The sequence below is a fragment of the Papio anubis genome, chromosome 13, assembly GCF_008728515.1.
Source record: "Papio anubis isolate 15944 chromosome 13, Panubis1.0, whole genome shotgun sequence".
Lineage (NCBI taxonomy): Eukaryota > Metazoa > Chordata > Mammalia > Primates > Cercopithecidae > Papio > Papio anubis.
In genome coordinates this window covers 4,927,751-4,955,589 of record NC_044988.1, presented here as the reverse complement: position 1 = coordinate 4,955,589, position 27,839 = coordinate 4,927,751, and the positions used below count along the sequence as shown (strand labels likewise).

Sequence of the window (27,839 nt, the reverse complement as noted above, 5' to 3'; positions counted from 1 at the left end):
TATTTTTGAGATGGAGTCTCACTCTGTTGCGCAGTCTGGAGTGCAATGGCGTGATCTCAGCTCACTCCAACCTCTGTCTCCCAGGTTCAAGTGATTCTCCTGCCTCAGCCTCCCCAGTAGCTGGGATTACAGGTGTGAGTCACCACACCTGGCTAATTCTTGTATTTTTAGTAGAGACGAGGTTTCACCATGTTGGCCAGGCTCGTCTCGAACTCCTGACCTCAAGTGATTCGCCTGCCTCGGCCTCCCAAAGTGCTGGGATTGTAGTCGTAAACCACCCTGCCTGGCCTTGCTGAGGCTTTTGAACACAAAAGTTGCCATGGGCTCAGGCCATTTAGGGCTGAGTTCCACGGTACCATGTGGCCGACACTTTCCGTGGCAGGCCAGGGACCACCTTCTGGGGCAGGACTTGGGGCTGACCTGGACATGTTGCGGCTCTCACTCTCCTTAGTGTTTTAGGGGTCATGAAACAGCCATTCTCTGAGAGGTGTCTGAGAGTTTTGGGTGAAAAAACCCAGGTTTTGATAATTAAATGAAACTGCCTAGGGAAAGTACCTGGAACATAATGGATACTTCGAAAACAAAGGAAATCCCTTGTTTTTTATTTTTATTTTTTATTTTTTCCTGTTTTTTGTTTATCACATATTTTTCTTTCTCTCTCTCTCTCTTTTCTTTTTTTTTTTTTGAGACGGAGTCTCACTGTATTGCCCAGGCTGGAGTGCAGTGGCGCAATCTCGACTCACTGAAGCTCCGCCTCCCTCCTGGGTTCACACCATTCTTCTGCCTCAGCCTCCCAAGTAGCTGGGACTACAGGCACCCGCCACCTCACCCGGCTAATTTTTTGTATTTTTATTAGAGATGGGGTTTCACTGTGTTAGCCAGGATGGTCTTGATCTCCTGATTGTGTGATCTGCCCACCTCGGCCTCCCAAAGTGCTGGGATTACAGGCGTGAGCCACTGTGCCCGGCCTGTTATACATTTCTCATCACAACAAAAGAAAACAAGAAGAATATTTGCACAGAGTCCCACGACACACTCTGTCCTCTCCACGCGTGCAGAACTAGTTTTGACCAGGTGGTAATTGCAGCTTTCATGATTCTGTTTTTATTCTTTGCAGTGTTTTCCTATGTTGCCACATAACATTCCTGATTATTTTAACAGCCACATGACATTTTGTGCATCAGCTCTTCAGGAGCAAAAGACCATTTAGTGAGACGAAGGCATTTTTCCTAGACCACAAGTCCATGTTTTTATTTGTGGGATTTTTCCCGGCACAGCGAAGGCCAGATCAGGACAGCTAGAGTGAGGAACCCGGAGTTGTCTCCACAGGAAGGGATGAGAAGCACAGGATTCCCCTGGTCCTGAGAGCCATCCCCGGGCATGGCCTGTTGGTCCAGACACTGCGTGGGAAGTCACCTACCATGCAGGCACATAGTGACCAACTGGCAGCCCTGTGAGGCTGACCCTGTGGGACTGGGGTACAGGCTGCCTGCCACACCGCTGGTTCTTGCCCAACGCAAGTCCCAAGAACAAACCAGAAACGCGGACCCACAGGAGGTCCTCAGCTTGACAGAACTGAGCTCCCCTTGTAAGAACAAGGGGTCTAGGCCGGGTGTGGTGACTCATACCTGTAATCCCAGCTACTCTGGAGGCTGAGGCAGGAGAATCATTTGAACCCGGGAGGCAGAGATGGCAGTGAGCCGAGATGGCGCCACTGCACTGCAGCCTGGGCAACAGAGTGAGACACCATCCCAAGAATAAAAAAAGAAAAAAAGAACAAGGGGTCTGGAGGGTCTTGGGTCCACATGCTCTGGGTGGTGTGTGGCGTCCTGGGTTTACAGGAATTTCTCCATCCCTCTGTAAGATGGGCGTGTGGGAGTGTAAAAATGAGCCATTGTTCACGGTGCCTTGAGCGCGTCCGGGCAGAGTGGGGTCTGTGGGTCAGGGCTCGGTGAGAGAGAGGCGTCCGTTGGAGAAGGGAAAAAGTGCTCGATTGCTGGTTTCTACCCATGTCTACTTCCTATCAGGGACTGCAAGGGCAGAGAGTAGAGAAGCACCAGCAAAGAACTGGCTGGGACCCAAGAAGGACTGGGTGGGAAGAATCCCATGGCCATAGGAGAACACTTATTAAAAGCAAAAAGGTTGCGATATGTTTCAGGGTGAGGAAAACACACCTAAAACAACAGGCATGGTAGAGTCTGATTAAAAAATAAAAAGCACATGTAAATACCGGAGTAGTAGAATGGTACCAGCTGGCATGAATAGAGTAATAAGGGGGAGTTGGGCCATGGGTGTATTTGTGTCCCACGGAATTCTCTGGCAATGCCGAAGGAGGCTCAGCTAGAAGATGTAGAAGATGTCCACTTTACAGTTGAGGGTAAGATGTCCCTCGCTTGAGGCGTGGGCCGAGGCTTAGACCTCGATTTTGGCACTTAGGGACATCCTTTTCCTTCAAAATATTTTCTCTTCATTGTTTTTTCTCTTTGTTTCTTTCTTTCTTTCTTTCTTTCTTTCTTTCTTTCCTTCTTTCCTTCTTTCCTTCTTTCCTTCTCTTTTCCTCTTTTCCTTTTCTTTCTTTCTTTTCTTTTTCTTTTCTTTTTCTTTCTTTTCTTTTCTTTTCTTCTTTTCTTTTCTTTTCTTTCTCGGCAGAGTCTCTGTCACCCAGGTTGGATGGAGTGCAGTGGTGCAACCTCGGCTCATTGCAACCTCCGCCTCCTGGGTTCAAGCGATTTGAACATCATACACATACTGCTGAGACCAGCTCAGCTGGGGAGACCCTAACTCAGCAGCGTTAGAGGAATTAAAGACACACACACAGAAATATAGTGTGGAGTGGGAAATCAGGAGTCTCACAGCCTTCAGAGCGGAAAGCCTCAAATAGAGATTTACCCACATATTTATTGACAGCAAGCCAGTAATAAGCATTGTTTCTATAGATTATAGATTAATTAAAAGTATTCCTTATGTGAAATAAAGGGATGGATAGTTATCAGCAGCAGGAGCATGTCCTTAAGGCACAGATCGCTCATGCTATTGTTTGTAGTTTAAGAATGCCTTTAAGCGGTCTTCTGCCCTGGGGGGGCCAGGTGTTCCTTGCCCTCATTCCAGCAAACCCACAACCTTCAGCATGGACGTCATGGCCATCATGAACATGTCACAGTGCTGCAGAGATTTCTGCAGCACTGTGGGCTGGGGGCCAGTTTATGGCTAGATTTTGGGGCCTATTCCCAACACATACCACAACATAACACACACCACATAAACCATACATGCACCATGCATACCACACACTACACATTGCACACACACACCCCCATACCACACACACATCATACACAACACACAACATACCACATACACAACACAGCGCATCCATACCACACCACACAAAAACCACAAAACATACCATACACACATCACATCCCACACACAACACACACGCACAACACAACACACATACACTACAAAGCGCGTCACACACACCATACATCAGATACACCATGCACAGCCTACCACACATACACATACCACATATACATGCCACACGCTGCACACACACCGCACACACAAGCATGCACGGCGCACACACACGTCACACACACGCACAGGCACGCACAGCCTCTGCACCAAGACCTCTCTCAGCAAGAGCCTATTTCCCACTCTACCCTCTCTAAGCCTGGAGGAAAGTGCTCACGCCTAAAAAGGCGTTTCCTTGTGGTGAAGGAGCAAAGAAAGTTCCTGCCGCCCCAGGACACTCTAGAAAAGTCTGGCAGAGGTAATGGCTCCCCGTAGAGGTGTCAGGAAAAATAAACAGCATTTCCCCCTTGGCCTGAGGGACCCGCTCGGCCCGCAGCCCCCAGCCCTCGTTGCCATGGAGAGCGGCCTGCGCACCCGGGCCGGCGCCCCCAGCCCTCCCGCGGACTCTCCGCGGGCGGCTTTGTCAGGGCTCAGCGCGTCCCTGCAGCTGCGAGGGGAGGAGGAGACGCGGCGGCTGCCTGTGGGTGCCGCGGACCTTCGGGGCGGGCCGGGGAGGCGGGACCGCTCCTCGGAACCCCAGAGACTTAGTGCTGGGCTGATTGGGGCGGGAAGCGCAGCGCGGCCCTCCGGGTCCCCAGGGAGACCCCAGCCTCCTGCCGCCCACTGTGAGCGACCGCTCCGGGGCTCCTCTGGAAGCGGCTCCTGCAAGCCCCGAGTTCGCCTGTGCGGAGCTGGGGGAGCCTCCGACTTCCCTGTTTGCTTTGTAAATGGTTTCCGTCCCTAGAGGAAGGCGGTGAGTAGGTTCATTGGAAAAGGTGGAGATTTTCGTTGGTTTCAGGTGGCTTTGAGATCCTGTGTGGGGTCATTTTTCTGGGTGTCCGGGGCTGAGCAGGGCTTCTCCAGGGGGCGGGCTGGCGGGAGCCCTCTGAAGGAGGAGGAGGTGACTGCCTGGTGTGTAGTTTGAAGAGGGGTTTTAGTCGGCTTTCTGCCCCCTCCTGAGCACAGCCCAGGGGAGACTGAGCTGAAGAAGACCACCTGGGCAGTCCTCGCGGTGGGTGCTGGGGCCCCTGGCTCTGGAACAGGATTCTCCAGGATACCTACTGAATGAGAAGTGCTAGGCTGGACTGTGATGAGACCTGTTTTATTTCTGGGTTTCTCCACCCTTGCCCATTCTTCCCATTTCTTTTCAAATGGATGGGAAAAGAAAATAGTCTGCTTGAAAAAAAGAACACATGTCATTGCCTGGGCGATTGCCATGGCAACGGAGACCCCATGTCAGATGCTGGGATTGTCTTTTCTTTTTGTTACCTTACTCTTACCACTCGGCATTTCCCCTAAGTGTCACCTCTTGTAAGGGAGAAAACAAAACCAGGGTGAAAGGGGGTGCTTTGGCGCTGCTAGGCAAAAGTCTGAGGTTCATTAAGACCTCCGGTTCTTCGGACAGACATGGGTGGAAAGAGGCCGCAAGGCCGGCCGTGCCCCTTTTCGTGGTTGGTGTCTCTGGTCCTTGCGGATCCAGGTTGTCCCGGCTCTTTGACTGCATGTTTCCTGTCCTCTGTGTCTGTGAATCAGGACAGTTAGAATGTTGTCATTTTCTGGGATGGCTGGGAAATACAGGTATCACTGCCTAAAATCAGTTTGAAGTGTAAATGATGAGTGTGTGTGTGTTGCATCTATGTATGTGTGTGCACAGGATTTAATGCTGTGAACTATTAGGATGACAGCAAACCCCAGCCCCAGTGAGGTGGACCCTCTCTTTCATATTGTGCAGAAAAGTTACACATTTCTCAGCAGCAGGGAAACCTGGCTGCTTTCTGGCCGCTGCCCATGGCTCTTCTTCCCAGGCCCTTGTGTTGGGGCAGCGGGTGGTCAGCTGAAGGCCAGCTGGCTTTGGACACAACGCCTTCTCTGTGTTGTGCCCAGGGTCCCAGCTCATTCACTGAGAGTCAGCGGCTCACGCCATCTGTTCTGGGGTTGGGCTGTGTCCCAAGTGCCCCTCCTCATCCTCAGACCTCAGGACTCACTGGGCAGAGGTTGGGCTGGGGCTGGAGGCCTCAGTTTCCTTATCTGCAAAATGAGGGTTATGACAGCTCATCCCTTGGGCCTTTAGTTGGGCTCCTGGGGGACTGTAGGCTTCTCCAAGCCCATCATGGTACTGGCTTTTCTCTGGACACCCCAGAGAGGGGGTCACACATGATCTGGGGGAGGTCAGAGCAGGACACATCCTCCTGTCACCATAGAGCACATGTGCTGAGGGACTGGTGCCTGGAAAGGGAAGCAATGTGGAAGGAAATCTGGCCCCATCCTGTGGACCAGTGCCTCAGTTTCTCCATTTGTAAGTGGGGTCATGTGTCACCCCCTGGTGGCTTGCTCTTGGGTGAAAGAGCCGAAGACTGCATTTTCACTGTGTGTGACCTGTATGGAAGCCTCTCATCCGCGACAGTGTCTGACAAGCACCTGCCGGTCTGCAGTGGGGCGTCCGTCCACTCTGGCTATGGGGGAGATGTGGGCCCATTTCCCCATCATCCCTGCGTGTCCAAGCTCATGAGTACCAGTGCTGACTCAGTCCTGCAGCATCAGTTCAGCCTTGGGGTGTCCTCATTCTCCAGGACATCCCAAGGAGGGATATCCAGCATCTCTCCTTGAGGGTCCCACCCTCAGGGACAGGATGGGTTTGGGTGGTAGCCATGGCTCTGCAGTCTCAGGTTGCCCAAGGCCACCAGGCAGTAGCTCTTGGCCCTGAGTGTATCTGTGTGGGCCAAGAAGGGGCGAGGTGCTCGTGTGTGCAGAAATGTGCCAGTAAGGACAGGGGAGACTCAGGCTTCCTCCACAGCACCCTTGTCAGGGTGTGCCTGTGAGGGGTGGGGCTCCCTCCTCCCACCACAACCCTCTGAGGAACTCTCCCTGTCCTGTTGGCCAAGGAGCTCTGTGCCCACCGGCAGGGGCTCAACTAACCAACCAACTAACCAACTAACCAAGCAACGAATTCATCAACTCCCTTTCTTTTCTGTTTTCTCCCTTTCTTCCTACTCCCTTCTTTTCCTCCTTTCCTTCCCCCCTCTTCTTTCCTTCCTCTTTTTTTCCCTTTTCTCCTCCCTTCATCTGTTCACCTGTTATTCCAGAAACGATCTGGTTCAGCATAGAGTGCAAAGGATAAAAAGAAGCAGATGGGGCCGGGCACGTTGGCTCACACCTGTAATCCCAGCACTTTGGGAGGCCGAGGCAGGTGGATCACGAGGTCAGGAGATTGAGACCATCCTGGCTAACATGGTGAAACCCCGCCTGTACTAAAAATACAAAAAATTAGTCGGGCGTGGTGGCGGGCGCTTGTAGTCCCAGCTGAGGCAGGAGAATGGCGTGAACCCAGGAGACAGAGGTTGCAGTGAGCTGAGATCGTGCCACTGCACTCCAGCCTGAGTGACAGAGCGAGATTCCATCTCAAAAAAAAAAAAAAGAAGCAAATGAGTGAAAAGTAAGAGCAGGAAGAGCAGGTTGGATTTGCCAGGCAGAACTTGTCATGGGGATGATGAAGTCTGAGGACACTGAGCAGGCTCCGGCCCCATGCGGCTTGGCAGTCCCTGCTCACAGAGGCCTGGACTTGGACCAACACTCCTGGGCCCCTGACTGAGGGTGGGGAAAGAAGGGGTCACACATGATTCAGGAGGGGTTCATTCAAGGCTGGCAAATGTAGCCCGAGTCCCTTCTGACCCCTGGTAGGGCCCTCATGAACTGTGGAGGCTGTGGTAGTCTGTGGCTAGAGTGCCTGGTGACATTTGCTCTAAAGAATTAAATCCAGATGCAGATGAGTCCACCCAGGAGGGATCTGTGGATGACAGCCGCTAAGTGACCTGGGGACGGCTGCCTTTTCTGCCTAGGCAGATGGAAGTGGAGCCAGGATCCTTGTTTTGCCACATCCCCTGCATGCTGATGAGGAGACGGGCAGCAGATGTGGCCCCATCCAGCGCTGGAGATTTGCTTCTCCCCGAGATCTGGCTGCCCCTGACCTGCCTGGGCCCTGAGGAGAATGAGGAGAGGCAAGGGTGCCTAGGAGACAGGTCACAGAGGTGGAGGGAGCCCTGCAGGCTGAGGATTGTGGGCAGGGGCTACTGAGACACCAGGTTGCTCTGGGGGTCCCGCTCTAGGGCTAGTGTGTTCATGAGGGAATTCCAACAGGCCTTTTAGGAATGTGGGGCTTTTAGAAGGAAAATGGTGGCTGTTTGTGGTGGCTCCCACCTGTAATCCCAGCACTTTGGGAGGCCGAGGTGGGAGGATCAGGAGGTCAGGAAATCGAGACCATCCTGGCTAACATGGTGAAACCCTGTCTCTACTACAAATACAAAAAATTAGCTGGGTGTTATGGCAGGCGCCTGTAGTCCCAGCTACTCAGGAGGCTGAGGCAGGAGAATGGAGTGAACTCGGGAGGCGGAGCTTGTAGTGAGCCGAGATTGTGCCACTGTGCTCCAGCCTGGGTGACAGAGCGAGACTCTGTCTCAAAAAAAAAAAAAAAAAAGAAAGGAAGAAGGAAAATGGTATATAGCATACTAATATGTGCTTGTTGAATGAATATATGAAGAAGGCCTTGTATTTTTCTGGTTACTGATATCCAGTAATTCTAAGTATTCCTAGCTTGTCTTCTCTGGGTAAATTATTTTGCTTTTCAGAATATGCCAGCTAGACACAACCCGTAAGGTAGAATTTTTCACTGAAATGTGTCTTACATGGAACTTGTAACTTCCTAAAATAAAGTTATGTAGCCGAACAGGATGGCTCACGCCTGTAATCCCAGCACTTTGAGAGGCCGAGGTGGGTGGATGACTTGAGCCCGCAGTTCGAGACCAGCTGGACAACATGGTGAAACCCTTCTCTGCAAAAAAATACAAAAATAAGCCAGGTGTGGTGGCACACGCCTGTAGTGCCAGCTACTTGGGAGACTGAGGTAGGAGGATTGCTTGAACCCAGAGGTTGAGGCTGTAGTGAGCCATGATTGTGCCACTGCACTCTAGCCTGGGTGACAGAGTGAGACCCTGTCTCAAAAAAATTGATTAATTAATTAAAGTTGTGTAGAGTTGGCGAGACGTGGGGTTGTGTCTGAGCACGCTCATGTTCTTGGTCCTTGAAACGCTGGTGCCTGCAGGATTCATGTAGCTGCAGAGGTGGTAAACTGAAGGAATAAAACTGCTGGCCTTTGCCCATGCAAAGTAGGTGCAAAGTAGGCTTGGGGGGATCCCAGTCAGAAGACCCTGACTTTACAGCCGCAGAGAGGATGCCCCTGTCCCCCAGTTCCAGGGCAGGCAAAATCTGAGGGGCTAAGATCTTCAGTGGCAAAAGGGGCATCTGGTTCTTTGACCCTCTCCCTGATCCTGCTTTTAATCAAGTTCCAAAAAATTTTGTCTGCAAAACAAACTATGCTGCATAAGGAATAATTCGTTGCCCTAATTCGTCCATTAGACTTCACACTTGACTCCCACGGGCTTCTTAATATCCCTGGTTTCCAGCTCACGGGAGTCGATGCAGGGGGTGACCAGAGCACATCTCTGTTTATTTTCAAGTATGCAAAGGATATATGCACATATCACTGTTGAAAATTTAAAAAAAAATTTTTTTTTTGAGACGGAGTCTCGCTCTGTCACCCAGGCTGGAGTGCAGTGACATGATCTCAGCTCACTGCAAGCTCCGCCTCCTGGGTTCCCGCCATTCTCCTGCCTCAGCCTCCTGAGTAGCTGGGACTACAGGCGCCCACCACCACGCCCAGCTAATTTTTTTGTATTTTTTAGTAGAGACGGGGTTTCATCTTGTTAGCCAGGATGGTCTCGATCTCCTGACCTCGTGATCCTCCCATCTCGGCCTCCCAAAGTGCTAGGATTACAAGCGTGAGCCACGGCGCCTGGCCCAAAAATCAAAATGTTTTAAAGCCGAAGCGCCCCCCACCCCATCCTGTACCCTCCAATCCTAAGGCCCTCCTTAACATGAAGGTTGAGCAAGTGTGGCTCAGATCTCTCCTTCCTTCCCCCTCTTCCTCCTTCTCTTCCTTCCTCTCTCCCTCTCTTCTTTCTCCCTTTCCTTGTTTCTCTCCTTCCTTTTCTCTTTCCTTCCCCTTTTCCCTCCCTCCTTCCTTTTTTTCTCCTTTAGAATAGTGCTGCTGTGATCACCCTCAGGTGCCTCCAATTCTAACCTTTCTGGTTACTTTCTCCCCCCAGGTCTCCCAGCTCAGCATCTGCCCTTAAAGGAAACCTAAATGAGCATGTGCTGTTGCATTCTGAATAGCCTCTGGTTGATCAGGAGCTTAGACTAAGGACTGAATAGTAAAGGGTGGATCCAAGTGATTGTGAGAATACCACTTGGCAGAATGTGATGTCTGGACTGGACATGGAGTGCATAGGAAGGGACCCCGCACTTCCCTGGGTATATGAGTGTTTCTGGTTGACGCTGTGCAGCTGCCCCATAACAATGCTGGAATTATCCTTTATTCAGGGCCTGATTGAGTGGGGGTGTGGCCACCCCTTTATTGCCTTATTTTTTTAATGTATATCATTCTCTATTGACACATTGATAATTTTTTCCGACAGGGTAAAAAAAAATGCACCAGACGCAGCACTTTCGTGTAAGTATAGACACATCAGGGCTCTTTGTCAAGGATAAGAAACAATCGCTCCCACTTCAGGCTCTAATGTTGTCATAGCCAACTGCCAGAACTGCTCTGTAATTATGTCTCCTGAGTGGAAAACTCTCAAAATGCCTCTTGGTCTAAGAGTTTGAAGCTGGGATTGCCTCTCCACTTTGGCTAAGATGACTAAAGCATCACATATTTTTAGAACAACTTTTAAGAAGTGAGGTATGGTGAGTGATGACTAGCGAGCTCCTCACTGCTCACACTGTAGCATTTTACACGCATTTTCCCAGGGAGCCCCCAGGAACTGGCATCCAGGGATATTTTCCTCGTGTTGGGGTGAAGGGGCTCACACAATGTCACCTGCACACGGGCCTCACAGTTCCAGTTCTGGGCTTGTCCACCCTCCCAGCTGCCTGCTCAGGAGGAAGGCAGGTAAAGTTAAGGGCAGTGCCAAGGTTTAGGAAATATTGTCTGTCTTTGGACCAAATGTAATTTCAGTTTAAAGTAACCTAGAAAACGTTTTGCAAAAAATGTGTTTTCAGAAAGCAGAATTACACTCAGTATCCCTTCTTTTTTTGGTTTGTCAACCACATCTTTCCTTAGAGACATTTAGGACAGCTAAGTAGAAATTAAATTTTCCATATGTAAACAGGCATGGAGACAGCTGGCTTTCATTGGGCAATAGTTCCCAGCTGGGAATCTCCAATGAGCAATGAGCGATTTCGATTCTTGTATTTTTAAACAGGTTGGCTTTCCTCCCAATTGCAAATATAAATGTTCGTGGTAGAAATTTATATGTTACTGAGAAGCATCAAGAAGCAAATGAAAATTCCCAGAAGCTCACCACCCAGAGACGGTCGCCCTGAGGGTTTCACACAGCCTCTGTCTGGGGAGCTTTCGTTTCCTTCCGTCTTGTCTATTGTTAGGTCACATGTTCAGTAGGATTTGTCTTGGAGCCTGAACGCTGACAAAGGTGCACCACCCCCCAGCCCCAGCCAAAGCCACACGGGAATGACTCCTCTGGTCCCACCCACTTCCGGCCCTGGCTAGTGTGTTATTTTTGTGGCTTTCCCCTGTCTTGTCAAAAGAATGAGAGTAACTCAACGTGGATACTTTGTCCAAACCTTGGGTCTCAAGGGTTCTGGGAAGGATCTAAGACCTGTGGTTCTCGGTTCCCAAAAGCAGGCAGGTGATTAGAGAAGCAGCTGGGCTCTGAGTCCTGCGCCCGTGTGGCCCAAGTGACTGGCTGTGACCCTAATAAGTGAGCAGAAGGGCAGGGACCGGGGTCACCTTGCACAGGAGGAGTGGCAGCCGTAAATGTCTCTGCAGGCCAGAGCCGCTCCTTCCTCAGGGGCCATCTCCTGAGCCTGCCGAGTATTCTTGTGTCCTAGGAGCCGCTCAGCAAATGGTTGTTGACTGACTGAGTGACAGCACTTTGGCCTCTCTGAACCTCAATGTCCTGGTTATTGAATGGGACTCTTACTTCCAAGCTCTTTACTCCCCTGAGCCCCTGGTCCCCTGGTTCCCCTTTGTCCTGCACCTCAGGCTGTGTCCTAGAGACCAGCCACCTCAGCTGCATCTTGTTAGGCTCTGAGTGTCGTGGCCTTAACAGTTCCTCCACCTCTCTGAACCACAGCTTTGTCTTCTGGAAAAGGAGAAATGAGAGGATGCTTGGAGCATCGTTGCCTGCATTCATGGAACTCATGGTCTGCCTGGAGAGTGATGGCGATATGGTGTCTGTGTGTCCAAGAGCCAGCTGCACCCAGAGGGAAACTCTAAAGCTGATGTGGCCGGGGCGGCCAAGAAGCAGAGGGAACAGGGCCCGCGACGGTGGGGAGAGTGCTCCCAACCATTGCCGAGGCCGGGAATGAGGCTGGGAGGCTGCAAGGACCCAGTTCCAGCCGGGCCAACTCTGAGATGATGCTGAGGATTCCAGCGTTACTGTGAGTCACTTGTCGGCTCACTGCTTCTCTTAAGAGCCAAGGGATGGCCAGGCACAGTGGCTCACGCTTGTAATCCCAGCACTTTGGGAGGCTGAGGTGAGGTGTAACTCCTGAGGTCGGGAGTTCGAGACCAGCCTGACCAACATGGAGAAACCCCATCTCTACTAAAAAAAAAATATATATATATATGTATATATAAACTTAACCAGGCATGGTGGCACAGGCCTGTAATCCCAGCTACCCAGGAGGCTGAGGCAACCTGGGCAACAAGAACGAAACTCCCTGTCAAAAAGAAAAAAAAAGAAAAAAGAGCCAAGGGATGCCACTAGCTGGTTGTTTAATTAAACTTTTTATTTTGAAATGACTGTATAGACACATAACAGATAATGCAGAGACACTATGGGTCTTTACCCAGGAGTTCCCAGTGGTGACAGCTTGCAAAACGATATAGCTCGGACATTGACACTGGTACAGTCAAGACACAGAGCAGCACCAGCACAGGGAGCCTCCTGTAGCCCTTTGATGTCCACACCTGCTCCCTGCCTGCCCCGGACAGCAGCCAATCTGTTCTGTTTCTACAATTTTGTCATTTAGAGAATGTTATATAAATGGAATCATATAGCATGTAACCTTTTGAAATTATCCTTTTTCCACCAGCATAATCCCTTGGGATTTGTCTAAGGGAATTCATCCAGGGGAATCATCACACATCTCGGCTGCTGTGTGTGCCAGTAGTGTTTCCTTGTTATTGCTGAGTGCTGTTGTGTGGCATGGATGTACCATAGTTCATGTGTAAATGGCAACACAGTTTTCATCTCCGTGTCTGCATGTTCATTGCCAGTATATACAAATTCAAGTGATTTTTGCGACTTGATTTTGTATCCCTGACCTTGCTAAATTCACATACTAGTTCTGGGAGGTTTTTTTTTTTTTTTTTTTTTTTTTTTTCCGTTTCTTGGCATTTTCTTTGTAGACAAGCATGTCATCTGCAAACGTGGACAATTTTATTTCTTCCTTTCTGCTCAGCGTGCATTTTCTTTTCTGTTCTTGTTTTATTGCGCTGTCTAGAACCTTCTCCACTATGTTGAATAAGAGTGGTGAGAGCAGGCGTCTTTGCCTTCTTCTCACTTTGGGGGACTATTATGGGCCTGACTATGTCCCTGCAAAATACATGTTGAAGCCCTAATCCCCAGGACCTCCGAATGTAACTGTGTTGGAGACAGGGCCTTTAGAGGGATAATGAAGTTAAAATGAGGTGCTGAGAGTGGGTGCTGATCTGTCATGACTGGTGTCCAATAGAAAGAGCTGAGGACTCACAGAGGGACAACCACGTGAGGACACAGGGAGACGATGGCTGCTTGTAAGCCAGGGAGAGAGGCCTCAGGAGAAACCGACCCTGCCAACACCTTGATCTCAGAGTTCCAGCCTCCAGGAACATGAGAAAGTAAATTTTCGACCTTTCGGCCACCTAGCCAGTGGGACTTTGTTATAGCAACCACGGTAAACTAAGACACTGCCCTCCAGAGCGCCACAGGGCACCTCTGTTCTGACTTCAGAAACTAGTTCCGCCTGACTTTGAACTTCATCTAACAGTCTTTTGTGTCTGGCTTCGAGATCCATCCATATAATTGCTTTTTTTTTTTTTTTTTTTTTTTTGAGGCAGAGTCTTACTGTGTCTCCCAGGCTGGAGTGCAGTGGTGCAGTCACAGCTCACTGCAACCTTGACCTCCGGGGCTCAAGCAATCTCCTGCCACAGCCTCTGAGTAGTTGGGACTACAGGCACATGCCACCACCCCCAGCTCTACATCACTGTTATGTCAATGGCTTACTCCTTTTTATTGCTGAATCCTGTTCTATCTACATTATGGCTGCACCATACTTTGCTTATAACGCATTACCCGGTTGTCAGACACTTGGGTCGTTTCCAGCTTCGAGTTATGAATACAGCTGCTCTGCACATTTGGGTACAGGTCTTTGTGTGAACAGATGTTTTCTTTTCTCTTGGGTAGATACCTAGAAGTGCAATTGCTGGGTCATAGGGAAGGTGTATATTTAACTGTGAGAAAATGCCAAACAGTTTTCCAAAGTGGTTGTGCAGTTTTCTGCTCCCACCAGCATGAGAGTTGCGCACTGAGGGTTACGTTTGCGCCACATCCTTGTCAGCACGTGGCATTGTCAGTCTTTTTCACTGTAGCCATTCTGCTGGGACTGGAATCATTCCTCAGTGCGGTTTCTAGTTTCCCTGATGGCCGCAGTGTTGCCCACCAGCTCGTGTACTTACTGTCTATTTAGGTAACTTAAGTCAAATGCTTGTTCCAGTTTTTTGTTTCTCATTTTAAAAATGGAATCGTTTGTCCTTTTTTAAATTATTGACTTGTAGGAATCTTTATGTATTCTGAACACAAATCTTTTATCAGATATATGTATTGCAAATGTTTTCTCCAAATCTGTGATTTGCCTTTGAAATTTTCTTTTCTTTTCTTTTTTTTTTGAGACAGAGTCTCGCTCTGTTGCCCAGGCTGGATGCAGTAGCATGATCTCTGCTCACTGCAGCCTCCACTTACCAGGTTCAAGTGATTCTCCTGCCTCAGCCTCCAGAGTAGCTGGGATTACAGGTGTGTACCACTATGCCCAGCTAATTGTTGTATTTTTGTGGAGATGAAGTTTCACCATGTGGGCCAGGCTGGTTTTGAACTCCTGACCTCAGGTGATCTGCCCACCTCAGCCTCCCAAAGTGGTGGGATTACAGGCATGAGCCACAGCACCTCACTGCCTTTGAATTTTTTTTTTAATATTTAATTTTTTTTTTTTTTTTTGAGATAGGGTCTCATTCTGTCACCCAGGCTGGAGTGCAGTGGCATGATCTCGGCTCACTGCAACCTCCACCTCCCAGGTTCGAGTGATTCTCCTGCCTCAACCTCCCAAGTAGCTGGGATTACAGGTGCGTACTACCACACCCAGCTAATTTTTGTATTTTTGGTAGAGACAGGGTTTCTCTATGTTGGCCAGGCTGGTCTCCAACTCCTGACCTCAGGTGACCCGCCCTCCTTGGCCTTCCAAAATGTTGGAATTACAGGCGTGAGCCACCATGCCTGGCCTTAAAGACTTAATTTTTTTAATGGCAGTTTTACATTCACAGTAAAATTGAGAGGAAGGTCCAGAGATTTCCCATATATTCCCTGACCCCACACATTCAGAGACACTTCCTTTATCAGCATCCTCCCCAGAGGAGACGTTTGTTGTAACTGATGAACCTGCCTTGACATATCATTGTCACTCAGAGTCCATATGTGGCCGGCCTTTTCATGTTCCTAATGGTGCCTTTCGATACGCAGAAGTTTTCTATGTTGATGAAACATATTTTCGTGTTGAAGAAGTTGTTTACCAAGTCTTTTGTGTGTGTGGCTTAGTGCCTTTTGTACCCTAAGAAATCATTACCAACGTCAAATTCATGAATATTTTCAGCTATGTGTTTTTAGAAGCTTTATAGTTTTAGCATTCACAATGAAGGTTTTGGTTCATTTCTAGCTATTTTCTGTGTATAGTGTGAGTAAGCAGTCAAGGTTCATTTTTTGGTACGACTATCTAAATGTTCCATCACTGTTTGTTGAAAGGACTTATCTTTCCCTATTGATGTGTGCTGGCACCGTCATTGAAAATCAGTTGAACAAATGAATGAAAATCTATTAGTTCATTGATTTCCATTGATTTATCCTTATGTTGATACCACATTGTCTTGCTTTTGAAATTTATTTTATTATTTATTTTTGAGACAGAGTCTCACTGTGTCGCCCAGGCTGGAGTGCAGTGGCGCGATCTTGGCTCACTGCAGCCTCCACCTCCCGGGTTCAAGAAATTCTCCTGCCTCAGCCTCTCGAGTAGCTGGGACTACAGGCGCCCACCGCCATGTCCGGCTAATTTTTTTTGTATTTTTAGTAGAAACGGGGTTTCACCGTGTTGTCCAGGCTGGTCACGAACTGCTGAGCTCAGGCAATCCACCCACCTTGGCCTCCCAAAGTGCTGGGATTACAGGTGGGAGCCACTGCGCCCGGCCGAAATTTATTTTATTATAATAATTATTTTATTAATGAAAACAATTACTATAATAATATTATTTTAGTTAACAAAATATAATTACTATAGTAAGTCTTGAAATAGGGTAATTGGTTGAACTAGTTCTCTGTTGTTGGACCTTCAGCACATCTCTGACATTGGGCAAGGCTCAGTGGCTCATGCCTGTAAATCCCAGCACTTTGCAGGGCTGAGGTAGGTGGATAGCTTGAGCCCGGGAGTTCAAGGTCAGCCTGGGAAACATAGCCAGAGTCCATCTCTGCAAATGATAAAAACTTAGCCAGGCATAGTGGCACACCTGTGGTCCCAGATACTCAGGAGGCTGAGATGGGAGGATCCCTTGAGCACAGGAGGTCGAGGCTACAGTGAGTCGTGATCGGTCCAGTGCATTTCAGCCTGGGCAACAGAGGGAAACTCTGTCTCAAAGCAAAAACAAAAACAAAAACAAACAAACAAAAAAACAGCCCTAATAAGACTGTACAAAATGTCCTTGCTCATTTGTGTGGGTGTTTTGGAAGGTCGACAGCTGAAGCGAGTGTCCCTTATGTCTGCATGTCCTATGTCCTTGTGTCCCCATGCCCCCAAGTCCCCACCACAAGTCCAAGACCACACGTCCCCACGTCCCCTGTACCCCATGTCCTCATTTCTCTAAGTCTATGCGGCTCCACATTCCTCATGTCTGCATTTTCTCATTCCTCACGTCCCCATAACCTCCACATCTCGATATTCTTCATGTCCCCATGTCCCTCACGTCCCCGAGTCCCTGTGTTCCCGTGTCTCCATATTCCCATGTCTCCATGTCCTCATGCCCCATATCTCCATATTCTTCATGTCTCCATGTCCCATATCCCCATTTTCCCATGTCATGTCCCCGTGTCCTCATGTCCTCATGTCCCTATGTCTTCAGGTTCCCATGTCCACTTGTCCTCACGTCCCCATGTCTCCATGACCTCCACTCCCCATGCTCTCGTGTCCCCAAATGCCCATATCCTCATGTCCTCTATGTCCTGTCATGTCGCCATGTCTGCATGTCTCCATATCCCTCGTGTCCCCAAGTCCCCCATCCCCACGTCCTCATTCCCCCATGAGGACTCCTCCTATCCCCACATCCTCATGTCTCCCATAAACCAGCCCAGAGCAGGGTTTGCCTTATGCTGTGTGCTTGGTAAATATGAGCTGCCTTCCTCCTTAAACCTTCCATTTAAAGGCCGCAGAATCAACATGTGTAAGATGGCTTCCCTGAAAAAATGCACCCCAAGTGTCACTACTAGACGTCAGGTGGACACTTTCCCCCACAGCGAATAAACTGGTGGCAACCCTGGGAAGGAATGGGGTGTAACAGTCAGGGCCAGCTGGCTGCTGTAACAGTCCCAGGCTTAGTCATAGTCCAGCGCTGGTGATGGGAGAGTTGTGGGGGCTCTGTTCCATGTAGTCAGATGGGGAGCACTTGCCCACCAGGAGAGAGGCCCAGGGAGAGCACTCACCCACCAGGGGAGAGCCCCTAGGCCAGGTGAGAGAAATTAGGCCAGGGGATGCTAAACAGGGTAGAGCCCCTGGGCCTCCCTCCTGGTGAGTGGGTGTTCCCCCTTGACCTCTCTCCTAGTGGGTTATCCCCCCAGGCCTCTCTCCTGGTGGGTGGACCCTCTCCCCAGATCTCTCTCCTGGTGGGTGGACCCTCCACCCAGGCCTCTTTCCTGGTGAGTGGATGCTCCCCCTGGGCCTCCCTCCTGGTGAGTGGGTGCTCCCCCTGGGCCTCCCTCCTGGTGAGTGGGTGCTCCTCCAGGACTCTCTCCTAGTGGGTGCTCCCCCTGGGCCTCCCTCCTGGTGGAGTGGGTGCTCCTCCAGGACTCTCTCCTGGTGAGTGGGTGCTCCCCTAGGGCTCTCCTCCTGGTAGTGGGGTGCCTCTCGGACTTCTCTCTAGTGGGTACAGGCCTCCTCCACTGGTAGTGGGGTGCTCACTCCAGGCCTCTCTCCTCTGTGGTGAGGTGATTGCTCCCCCACTGGACTCTCTCCTGGTGAGTGGGTGCTCCTCCAGGACTCTCTCCTGGTGGTGGATTGGCCACGCAGGACTTATATGCAGTGGTGATTTGGCCACGGGCGCCATCACCAGGTGGGGTGCTCCTCCCAGGATATGTCTGGTAGTGAATTTAGCAAGGACTCTCTTTACTTGGGTGAGTTGGGTGTACTTCCAGGGACTCTTCTCACCTGGGGTGGTGGGGCATGCAGACTCCTGGTGGTGCCATGCAGGACTCTCCGCAGTGGGGTCAGCCACATCTCTCAGTCTCCCTGTCTCTATGTTCTCCTCTTCAGTGAGGCTCCACAGTTTGAGTTCTGCCCGTAAGGCTCTCACGGCGCTTGTGAGGTGCACGGGTCCTGGGTCACTGGACTTGGAGGCGCCATGCTGCTGGCCATTGCCAGCTTTCCTGGAAGACAGGGCTGGGGGTCCCTGGGACAAAGCAGGAGTCCCGGGGAAACCCCCTTTCTCATCAGAGGCACCCACCCCTCATGAAGTGAGCCGCCTGGGGGAGGATGAGCAGTACCCCTGAGGGACAGGCTGAGGGACACTGGAGGCACAGGGCCTTCTCTGCAGAGCCTCTGACTCCATAAAGTTATTCAGGGGCTTTGAGATTGAATGGCACCCATGGATTATCACTGTGGCCCCCAGGAACCCTCCATGGGTTGGGTAGTGTGGCCAGGAAGCCTCTTCAAGGAGAAGGCATTGAGGCAGAGAGCTGAGGGGCCTGAGTGACCCAGCGGACAGTGGTCCAGGCTGAGGGAGTAGCAAATAGAAAGGCCCTGAGGCAGGTGCCTGCAGGAGCCCTCCAGGGTAGAGGAGCCATTGGAACATGAGTGAAATAATTGGTTAAAGAAATTGGAATATGTGTTACTACTTCCTGGTGGCCACTTCTCCCCACCAGGCTGATCCCACCATCCCCCAACTTCAGGTCACCCCTTGCCCTTTTTCCTGATGAAAATACTACATCACTGTAAAACAACAGTAAACACTTAACTCTAGTTTTGATGGGTCAGGAATTGGGGTGTGGCTTGGCTATGGCTTGGGGATCTCTCATGAAGCTGCAGATGGTGGCTGGGGCTGCAGTGTCATCTGAAGGCCTGACTGAAACTGAGGATCATTTCCAAGGTGACTCATTCACTCATCACAAGTTGTTGCTGGCTGCTGCCTGGGGACCTCAGTTCCTCTCCACATGGGCCTCTCTGCAGGGCTGCTTGAGCATCCTCACAACATGGCAGCTGGCTCCCCCAGAGTGAGTGATTCAGGAAGGAAAGGCAAAAGCTGCAGTGTTATGTATGGCCTGGCCTTGGAAGTCACCTTCATCATTTCTGTAATGTCCTATTGTATAGTAGTGTCCATAGGTCAGCTCTATTCACAGTGGGAGAGGCAGATGACCAGCAGTTGATGATGACTGGGCCATTGTGGGGCTGGCTGCCACAAACATGTTTCTTTTTGAATGATGTCACTCCCAGGTGGAGGCCTCTTCCTCCCACTCACCCCCACCAGGGACGACAGGACACTTGGCCTCAGTTCTACTTTCAAGCCACAAACCCCTCCCCATCCTCTTTTTGTCCTTCACCTACCACAACCCCTCACTTTTCAGGTCATCACAGCCAGCCTGCTGCTGTGCTGCCAGAATTTATCTTGACCTTCTTAGGACGACAGTTGTGTATTCCTGGTGGACCTGGGTTTGTATCCCTGGTACTAATGGGACCCCACTGCTGGCCTTCTGGTACAGGGGACGTCTGTAAAGGAGAAGGCTGAACCAGGTGGTGGTGGCAGGTGCTGCTGTCCTTCCTGGCCTGGGCTGGCAGCATCTGGATGGTCCAGGGCTGTCTCCTCAAGGGGCAGGAGCCAAGACTCCAGGGCCCGGGCATTGACAGCACAGCAACGGTGATTCAGATGTTGGTGGCTAGGATCCCTTGAGTACCTGCCGTGGGCAAAGCCCTCATTTCTTACAAAAACTCCACCACGTGCATCCCACATTTTCTCCATTTCGTGGAGGAAGAATGGAGGCTTCAAGAAGTTCATCAATGGCTGGGCGTGGTGGTTCATGCCTGTAATCCCAGCACTTTAGGAGGCCGAGGCAGACAGATCACCTGAGGTCAGGAATTGAGACCAGCCTGGCTAACAGTCTCTATTAAAAATACAAAAAATTAGTTGGTCATTGTGGTGGGCGCCTATAATCCCAGCTACTCGGAAGGATGAGGCAGGAGAATCTTTGAAACCGGAAGGTGGAGGTTGAAGTGAGCTGAGATTGCGCCACTGCACTCCAATAGAGTGAGGCTCCGTCTCAAAAAAATAAAATAAAATAAAATAAAATAAAATAAAACATAAAAAAGAAGAAGTTCAGCTATGTGGCTGAGGCCACAGCACCCATGCATCTGAGCTCAGGTGACACTGTCCACCCCATCCTTGTCACAGCTGGGTGTAGCTCTGCATCCTTACATAGGCAGGGAACTAGGGGACAAACTCCACATCACCTTGGCCTTTAGCTTTTGGGAGAGGGGGGCACACCACTGTGTCCCGAGCCTCAGTTTCCCTGTTGTCAGACGGGGATAACCATACAGCCCCTCATAGGGGCATGAAGGGGCCTCATGAGCAACCACCCACAGGGCACCTGTGGCAGCGCCTGGCACAGGGAAACTGAGGCTCAGAGAAATTGCTTTTATTTATTTATTTATTTATTTATTTGTATTTTTTAATTTTTGAGACGGAGTCTCGCTCTGTCACCCGGGCTGGAGTGCAGTGGCCGGATCTCAGCTCACTGCAAGCTCCGCCTCCCGGGTTTATGCCATTCTCCTGCCTCAGCCTCCCGAGTAGCTGGGACCAGAGGCGCCCGCCACCTTGCCCGGCTAGTTTTTTGTATTTTTTAGTAGAGACGGGGTTTCACCGTGTTAGCCAGGATGGTCTCGAGCTCCTGACCTCGTGATACGCCCGTCTCGGCCTCCCAAAGTGCTGGGATTACAGGCTGGAGCCACCGTGACCGGCCGCTTTTATTTATTTATTTATTATTTTAATTTTATTTTTATTGAGATGGAGTCTCTTTCTGTCCCCCAGGCTGGAGTGCAGTGGCACAATCTCAGTTCACTGCAACCTCCACCTCTGGGGTTCGAGCGGTCCTCCCGCCTCAGCCTCCCTAGTAGCTGGGATTACAAGCATGCACCACAACGCCCAGCTGATTTTTGTATTTTTAGTAGAGATGGGGTTTCACCAAGTTGGCCGGACTGGTCTCAAACCCCTGACCTCAAGTGATCCTCCCTCCTCGGTCTCCCAAAGTGCTGGGATTTCAGGCATGAGCCACCATGCCCAGCTGAGAAATTGCTTTAAAAAAAAATGAATTTAAGGCTGGATTAACAAGCTTTATTAAAATTGAGTCAGACTTTGCACTCTAAGCCCTTCAGGACCTGGTGTTATTATTTATTGATTCTCTCCTTAAAACAATGAGGGTGTCCTCCTGGTGGGGCTGCTTAGCAGGGCAGGTGCTGGGCCTGCTGGAGCAGCACTCGCAGGTCAGGTCTCCCAGGAAACATCTTGAAATATCTGTTTGCCGGAGGTCTCTTCACTTTCTAACTTGTGACCATTTCATTGTTCCCAACCAAGAGGGTCTGAAGAAGCCTCTGATGGTGTTTCTGGGCTCACTCTGGGCTTGTCTGGTCTAGGGCCGGCCCCCTCACTCTCTGCTGGGCCCCTCCTCCCTGAAGATCTACACGGCAGATCTACTCACAATAGTCCACCCAGCAGAAGCAGGAGGGTGGTGGTTGTGGGTCCTCTGTGCGCAGCCCTGTTAACCTTTAAACCAGCACGGCTGCCGCGGCTGTGAGCCGAGCGCCTGGTCAGTGGAGAGCTGTGGATTGCATGCTTGTTTGCTGTTGCCCCCGCCACCCTGCAAGTTGCACCTTCTAGAATCAGCAAGCCAAGCTCCTCTCACCCCAGCAGAATGATGCGGAAATGCAAATACACCATCATGTTGTGACCCATATTGCGAAAATTAGAAAGAAGGAAGTTGTGTTTCGCTATTGCACGAAGTTCAGCCCGGAGGAGAAACTCGCTCGCCTTCGGAAGACAGGTGAGTGGGGCTGGCCCTGAGGTCTTGGCGGAGCCCTGAGATCTGACTGGTTTTGTGGAACTTTGGGGTGGTGGGAGCATTCAGGGCAGGAGCCATTTGAGGGAGACGGATGTTTTCAAGGCAGGAAGTGGCTGTGGTGGCACGGAATGGTGTCTTGTTTTTGTTCTGTCGTCTTTCTCTGGGTTCCTGGAGCGTGATGTGTAAAAATTCAGAGTTATTATGGGCCTCAAATGGCAAGTGTGAAAAGCCTTTGTAAACTGCCTGGGACAGTGCTGGGACAGTGTTTCCTATCATCTGGGGGTGGCTCAGGCTCTCACAAGATGAACGGTGCCTGCCTGTGTCCCCATCAAAGTCTGGCAGGGGCCCAAGTCCAAGGCTGACCAGATACAGGGAGCCTTTTTCCATCAGCTGGCGGTGCACCAGCCAGGGCATCGAGACCACGGCCAGACCCTCTCATGTCACCTAGGCCTCGGGGGCCAGGGGCCGGGGGCAGTGTGAGCCTTCCTCTGCCTGAGCAGAGGAGGGTGGTCCCAGACCTGTCCTGGGGCTAGGCTTTCCCACACAGTGTGGCTCCAGAAGCTTCCCCTGCACTCTGCAGTTTAGATATTAGCAGATGTGGGCCTGTGTAGCATGGGGCTATGAGGAAGGAGTGCCGCGCCCACCGAAGCCTCCTCGCACCCCATACAGTGCCTGGCAGTGTGGGACAGTGGTGGGGCCACCTCAAGAGGTGCGTGGACTGATGGCAGGGTCCCAGCGACAGTGGCGGCACAACCCGACGCCACCGTGATTGTGCCCACTGTGCAGAGGGGGCCCAAGGGGCAGGGGCATGTTCGGGTCGCACAGCATGGCCACACTCATCTGTAAAGTGGGGACTGAGTTGTGCCAGGCTCAGTGTAGTTCGGGACTGGACGCGCTCAGCAGGTGCCGCTGCCATTCAGATCAGTGCTTGCCAATGCCCAGGGCGGATGCTGGTCAGCCATTCTTGCAGGGAGAAAACCGAGGCACAGAGCTGACTTGCCCTGGGCCCCCCAGCCTGCAAAGTGTCTGACTGAGCCCCAGTACAAATCTTCACAGCTTGCTCCGTGGCCCCAGAGCCGGGTGGGGCTAGCCAGCTGCGTGTGAAACGGAGGAAGTGGTTTGTCCCCAGCTGGGCTATTACAGGAGGCCGGAGGAGGCCCCGGCTCCACTCCTCAGGGGGCTGAGGTCCGCGTCTACACAGAAACCAGCACTACCCCAAGTGCAAGACCCCTTGGAGCTACACCAGGCTGAGTGCGCTGCACACAGAGGCCTGCAGCCGTGTTGTGCAGAGGTTAGAGCTGAAGTGACCTTTTCCTGAGAAGCCTCACTGCTGTACAAGCACAGGCCTGACCTTCCTGGCCGCACAGGTCTGCGCCCCTTGAGGACTCCCAGGTTAGTCCTTGGACTGAAAGAGTGACCCAAGAGTCACCGGTGCATGTGCTGGGAGCTCCCAATGCATCCTCCCCACCTGCCCCGATGGGTCTATCCGGAGCAACAGAATAGAAGGAAGTGAAGTGACAATTAGGGGCTCCTCAACCCAGGTTGCCCCCACCAAGGGCACCCTAAAAGCCTCACTTTTAATTTGATTACCTTTGTAAAGACCCTGTCTCCAAACATGTCTTCATTTTGAGGTCCTGGGGGCTAGGACTTCAGTGTGTTTACAGATAGGGAAACTGAGGCCTCTCAGTAAGGGCAGTGCTGGGCAGGTGTGAAACCTAGACAAGGATGAGACTGGGCTTGTGGAACAAGGAGGCTCGGAGGCAAGCATGTGCTGAAAACAATGAACGAGGACAAGAGGAAGAGCAGTGCCGGGCACTGTGGTGCCTGCCTGGCCCTGGGCGGGATGACCATCAGCTGTGGGGACTGAGCCAGTCAGGAAGGAAGCAGGACACGAGGACCTTCATTCGTCCCTTACATTTCTCCCCGTGTGCTGCCTTCTCTTTTCTGCAGATATTGTGGGTCCTGGTAGGTGACAAGGGGCCCATTGTCTGAGGAGGGAGACAGGGACATGAGACTGCCACGGTTGGATCTGGCTGGCTGCAAGGACAGTGCAGGGCAGGCCCTGTGTAAAATGGGGGCTGCCACGTCTGGGCCTGGGGACAAGCTGCCTGATGCCTGGTGACATGAACTTGCACCTGTGGTGCCTCTGTCCCCACACGTAAGATGAACACGTGAGCTTCCCCACTCCCTCCTTCTGAGCTTGCCGCCTGCCGGTGAGTGTCCCTGGTCTCAGGAAAGTAGCCCACAGGCAAATGGTTGCTGCATTTCCCCAAAAGCAAGTATTGAACTCCTAACAATAATCCCAGCCCTCCAGGATGGGGCGCCCCACTCTGTGCCACAAGGTGTGCTGTCCCCCAGCCCCACCTCCCAGGTGGGGGCACCGCAGACTCAGGCCTGGAGGCTGCACCCGTGGGTCCTGCCCGGGGCCCACCCCACCTGGGGGTCTGTGTGAGGCCTCTGCCCAGGGTGCCAGTCTTCTGAGGAGCAGCGGTGGCTGTGCATGTGGACCAAGGAAGGAAGGCAAGAGTGCGTGAACAGGGGCTGAGCTCCACAGCCTCAGAAAGGGACACTAACGATCCCACCTCCCCCTGGACGCCCCCAGCTGGGCAGGGAGGTTGAAAAGGAGGCTGGCCTGGTGCAGGGCCTTGCCCTTCGCACCTTATCATTTTGGTATGAATGCAAAAAGCTTCTCATGCAAATCTTCTGAAATCCATACCTTTAAAAAAAGTTTTCTTTTTTAAAATGGCAGTAAAATACACATAACCTAAAGCATAGCAGTTTCATCTTCTTTTTTTTTTTTGAGATGGAGTCTCACTCTGTCTCCCAGGCTGGATCTCGGCTTGGTGCAGCCTCCACCTCCCGGGTTCAAGCGATTCTCCTGCCTCAGCTTCCCAAATAGCTGGAATTACAGGTGCCTGCCACCAAGCTAATTTTTTTGTGTTTTTAGTAGAGACAGGGGTTTTACCATGTTGATCAGGCTGGTCTCGAACTCCTGACCTCGGGTGATCCACCAGCCTCGGCCTCTCAAAGTTTTGGGATTACAGGCATCAGCCACCGCGCCTGGCCTCCTTCATTGTTTTTAAGTGATCAGTACAGTGCCCTCAGCACATTCACGTTGCTGTGCAACCATCACTGCCGTCCATCTCCAGAGTGTCTTCACCTTCCCAATCTGAAACTCTGTCCCTGTTAAACCCTCTCCATTCCCTCCCCTGGCCCTGGCAGCCACCATTCTGGTTTCTGTCTCTGAATTTGACTCCTCAAGGACCTCACATAGGTGGAATCACACAGGATTTGTCCCTTTGTGACTGGCTTATTTCACTTAGCATAATGTCCTCAGGGTTCACCCCTGTTGTGTCATGGGTCAGAATTTCCTTCTGATTTATTAATTTATTTATGAGACGGAGTCTCTGTCGCCAGGCTGGAGTGCAGTGGCGCGATCTCGGCTCACTGCTGCCTCTGCCTCCCGTGTTCAAGCTATTCTCCTGCCTCAGCCTCCCAAATAGCTGGGACTATAGGTGCCCGCCACCATGCCCGGCTAATTTTTGTATTTTTAGTAGAGACAGGGTTTCACCATGTTGACCAGGCTGGTCTCGATCTCTTGACCTTGTGATCTGCCTGCCTCGGCCTCCCAAGGTGCTGGGATTACAGGCGGGAGCCACTGCGCTCGGCCTCCTTCTGTTTAAGGCCGAACATGATTCTGTTCTGTGGACAGGCCACCTTTTCTTTATCCAGGTATCTGTGAATGGACACTTGAGCGACTTTCACCCTTTGTCTATTGTAGGGAATGCTGCTGTGTATGTGGGTGTACAAGTACCTGTTTAAGACCCTGCTTTCAAACCTTTTGGGAGAAACATTCTTGACTCGATGGACTCACATTGGAAACTGGTGTTGGAGTAAATGTGGCTGCCCTAAGAAAAGCTGCCACACCCTTGGGAGAGGTAGACACCCCCCGCCCACCAGCCCCCAGTCCCAGGCTGTCCAGCCTGTCCTCCCACTCCACAGTCACAGCGTCGTGCCAGGGCTATGGTTCATGAAGAGTCACACGGTCTTAAACGGTAGAGGTAACGTGTAAAGGTGGTAGTGTGAGCCGTATTTGTGAGTGTCTGCTCATGGCATGCCTGCAAACGGGCAGGTGCTGCATTGATCCGCCTCCTCTTCTCCCTGCTCAGCTTGCCCTCACCTCCTGCCCTCTCCGAGGTCCCTCTGACCCCCACCCCAATTCAGGAGCATGTGGCATCTCACTGAGTTCTCAGCAGAGATAATGGAGACCCCCCCTCTATCCACGCCCACAGCAGACAGGGCATTTCCCAGGCTGAGACCCCAAGGTAATTACTCTGTGCTTCCAGGCACCTCTGGGTCACAAAGTGGCTTTAATTTATTTGTTTATTTATTTTGACACGGAATCTTGCTCTGTGGCCCAGGCTGAAGTGCAGTGGTGCAATCTCCTCACTGCAACCTCCGCCTCATGGGTACAAGCAATTCTCGTGTCTCAGCTTCCAGAGTAGCTTACAGGTGCAAGCCATCACGCCCAGCTAATTTTTGTATTTTTAGTAGAGATGAGGTTTCACCATATTGGTCAATCTGGTCTCGAACTCCTGACCTCAGGTGGAGGTCTCCCAAAGTGCCTCGGCCTCCCAAAGTGCTGGGATTGCGGGTGTGAGCCACTGCACCCAGCCTGGTGGCTTTAATTGATTGCCATCAGCCATTACACCTGGGCATGGCCAGGGTGCCCTGGGCCTTGCTCACTGTGGGTGGCCTCAGTGGGTTTGGGACCTCAAGGCACTGAAGTTAAGCCAGGGAGAAGCCATATGGGGACCAGCAGACATGGGCAGTACACATGGTTTATTGTATCACCTGGAGGAACTTACAGTATTGCCTGGATTCTCTATTGCAGGGTAACGCTCAAGGGAGATCTTGTCATCTTCCCTCATGATTCTGGGCCACCTGGGTGCAGCAGGCAGCTCTCGCCCACAGGGCTGGGACCCATTGCAAAGGCTTCCCCCAAAGGCTTCAGGCCTGGCTGCCACTTGCTGTTGGCAGGGATGCCTCCACATGCCTCTCTACGTGGCCCGGGCTCCCTCACAGCGAGGCGCTGGTTTCCAAGGACAAGAGCCTGGAGCTGTCTTCCCTCCTGACCTGGTCTCCCGTATGCTGCCCTCGCTAGTTACAGCGAGTCTCTTAGGGCCTCTGTATTTAGGGGAGGGATGTCAGAGTCCTCTTTTATATTGAAGGGGTGTCAAAGAATATATGGCAGTTTAAAAACCACCACTAACGTGTTTGTTGCTCCCCCCACATAACATGCCATTGTTATGGAGCCTTCTGTGTGCTGGGGGCCACTGGGCCACTCCAGCAACAGGACAGGGGAGGTCCCTGCCTGCTAGGTGCCAGGCGGCCCAGTGGACAGGTGCCGTGGTGGGTTTCTTTCAGAGGGGAGGGGACTCCCTCACGGCCCCCAGGAAGGGACATCTGGTGGCAGGTAGAGCTGGGTGGTAGGCAGACTGGTGGCCCATCTGTGGGACCAGCCCTGCCCATCTGGGGGGGCCGCTGCACTGTGGAGGGACACGGGGCGGGGCCAGAGCACTTCACCCCCTGCTCACTGGCTGCTGTGATGGAGACACATGAACAGTTCTAGGATGC

At 51.5% G+C, this 27,839-nt stretch overlaps 1 protein-coding gene across 6 annotated transcripts in view; it reads left to right on the top strand.

Moving 5' to 3' along the window:
- The first annotated feature begins 3,863 nt into the window (after positions 1–3,863).
- The window catches only part of FGD3 (FYVE, RhoGEF and PH domain containing 3), an 86,665-nt gene continuing 62,689 nt past the window's right edge, over positions 3,864–27,839 (top strand). The window contains exons 1-2 of one of the 6 annotated variants that reach the window (XM_021927706.2): positions 21,477–22,184; positions 25,984–26,140. The gene's annotated coding sequence lies outside the window, so the exon portion shown is untranslated. Of the gene's footprint in view, positions 4,271–21,472; positions 22,185–23,258; positions 23,595–25,983; positions 26,141–27,839 lie in introns of those variants that run through there. The other 5 variants (XM_021927705.2, XM_031654041.1, XM_021927708.2 and 2 more) reach the window with 5 other exon arrangements.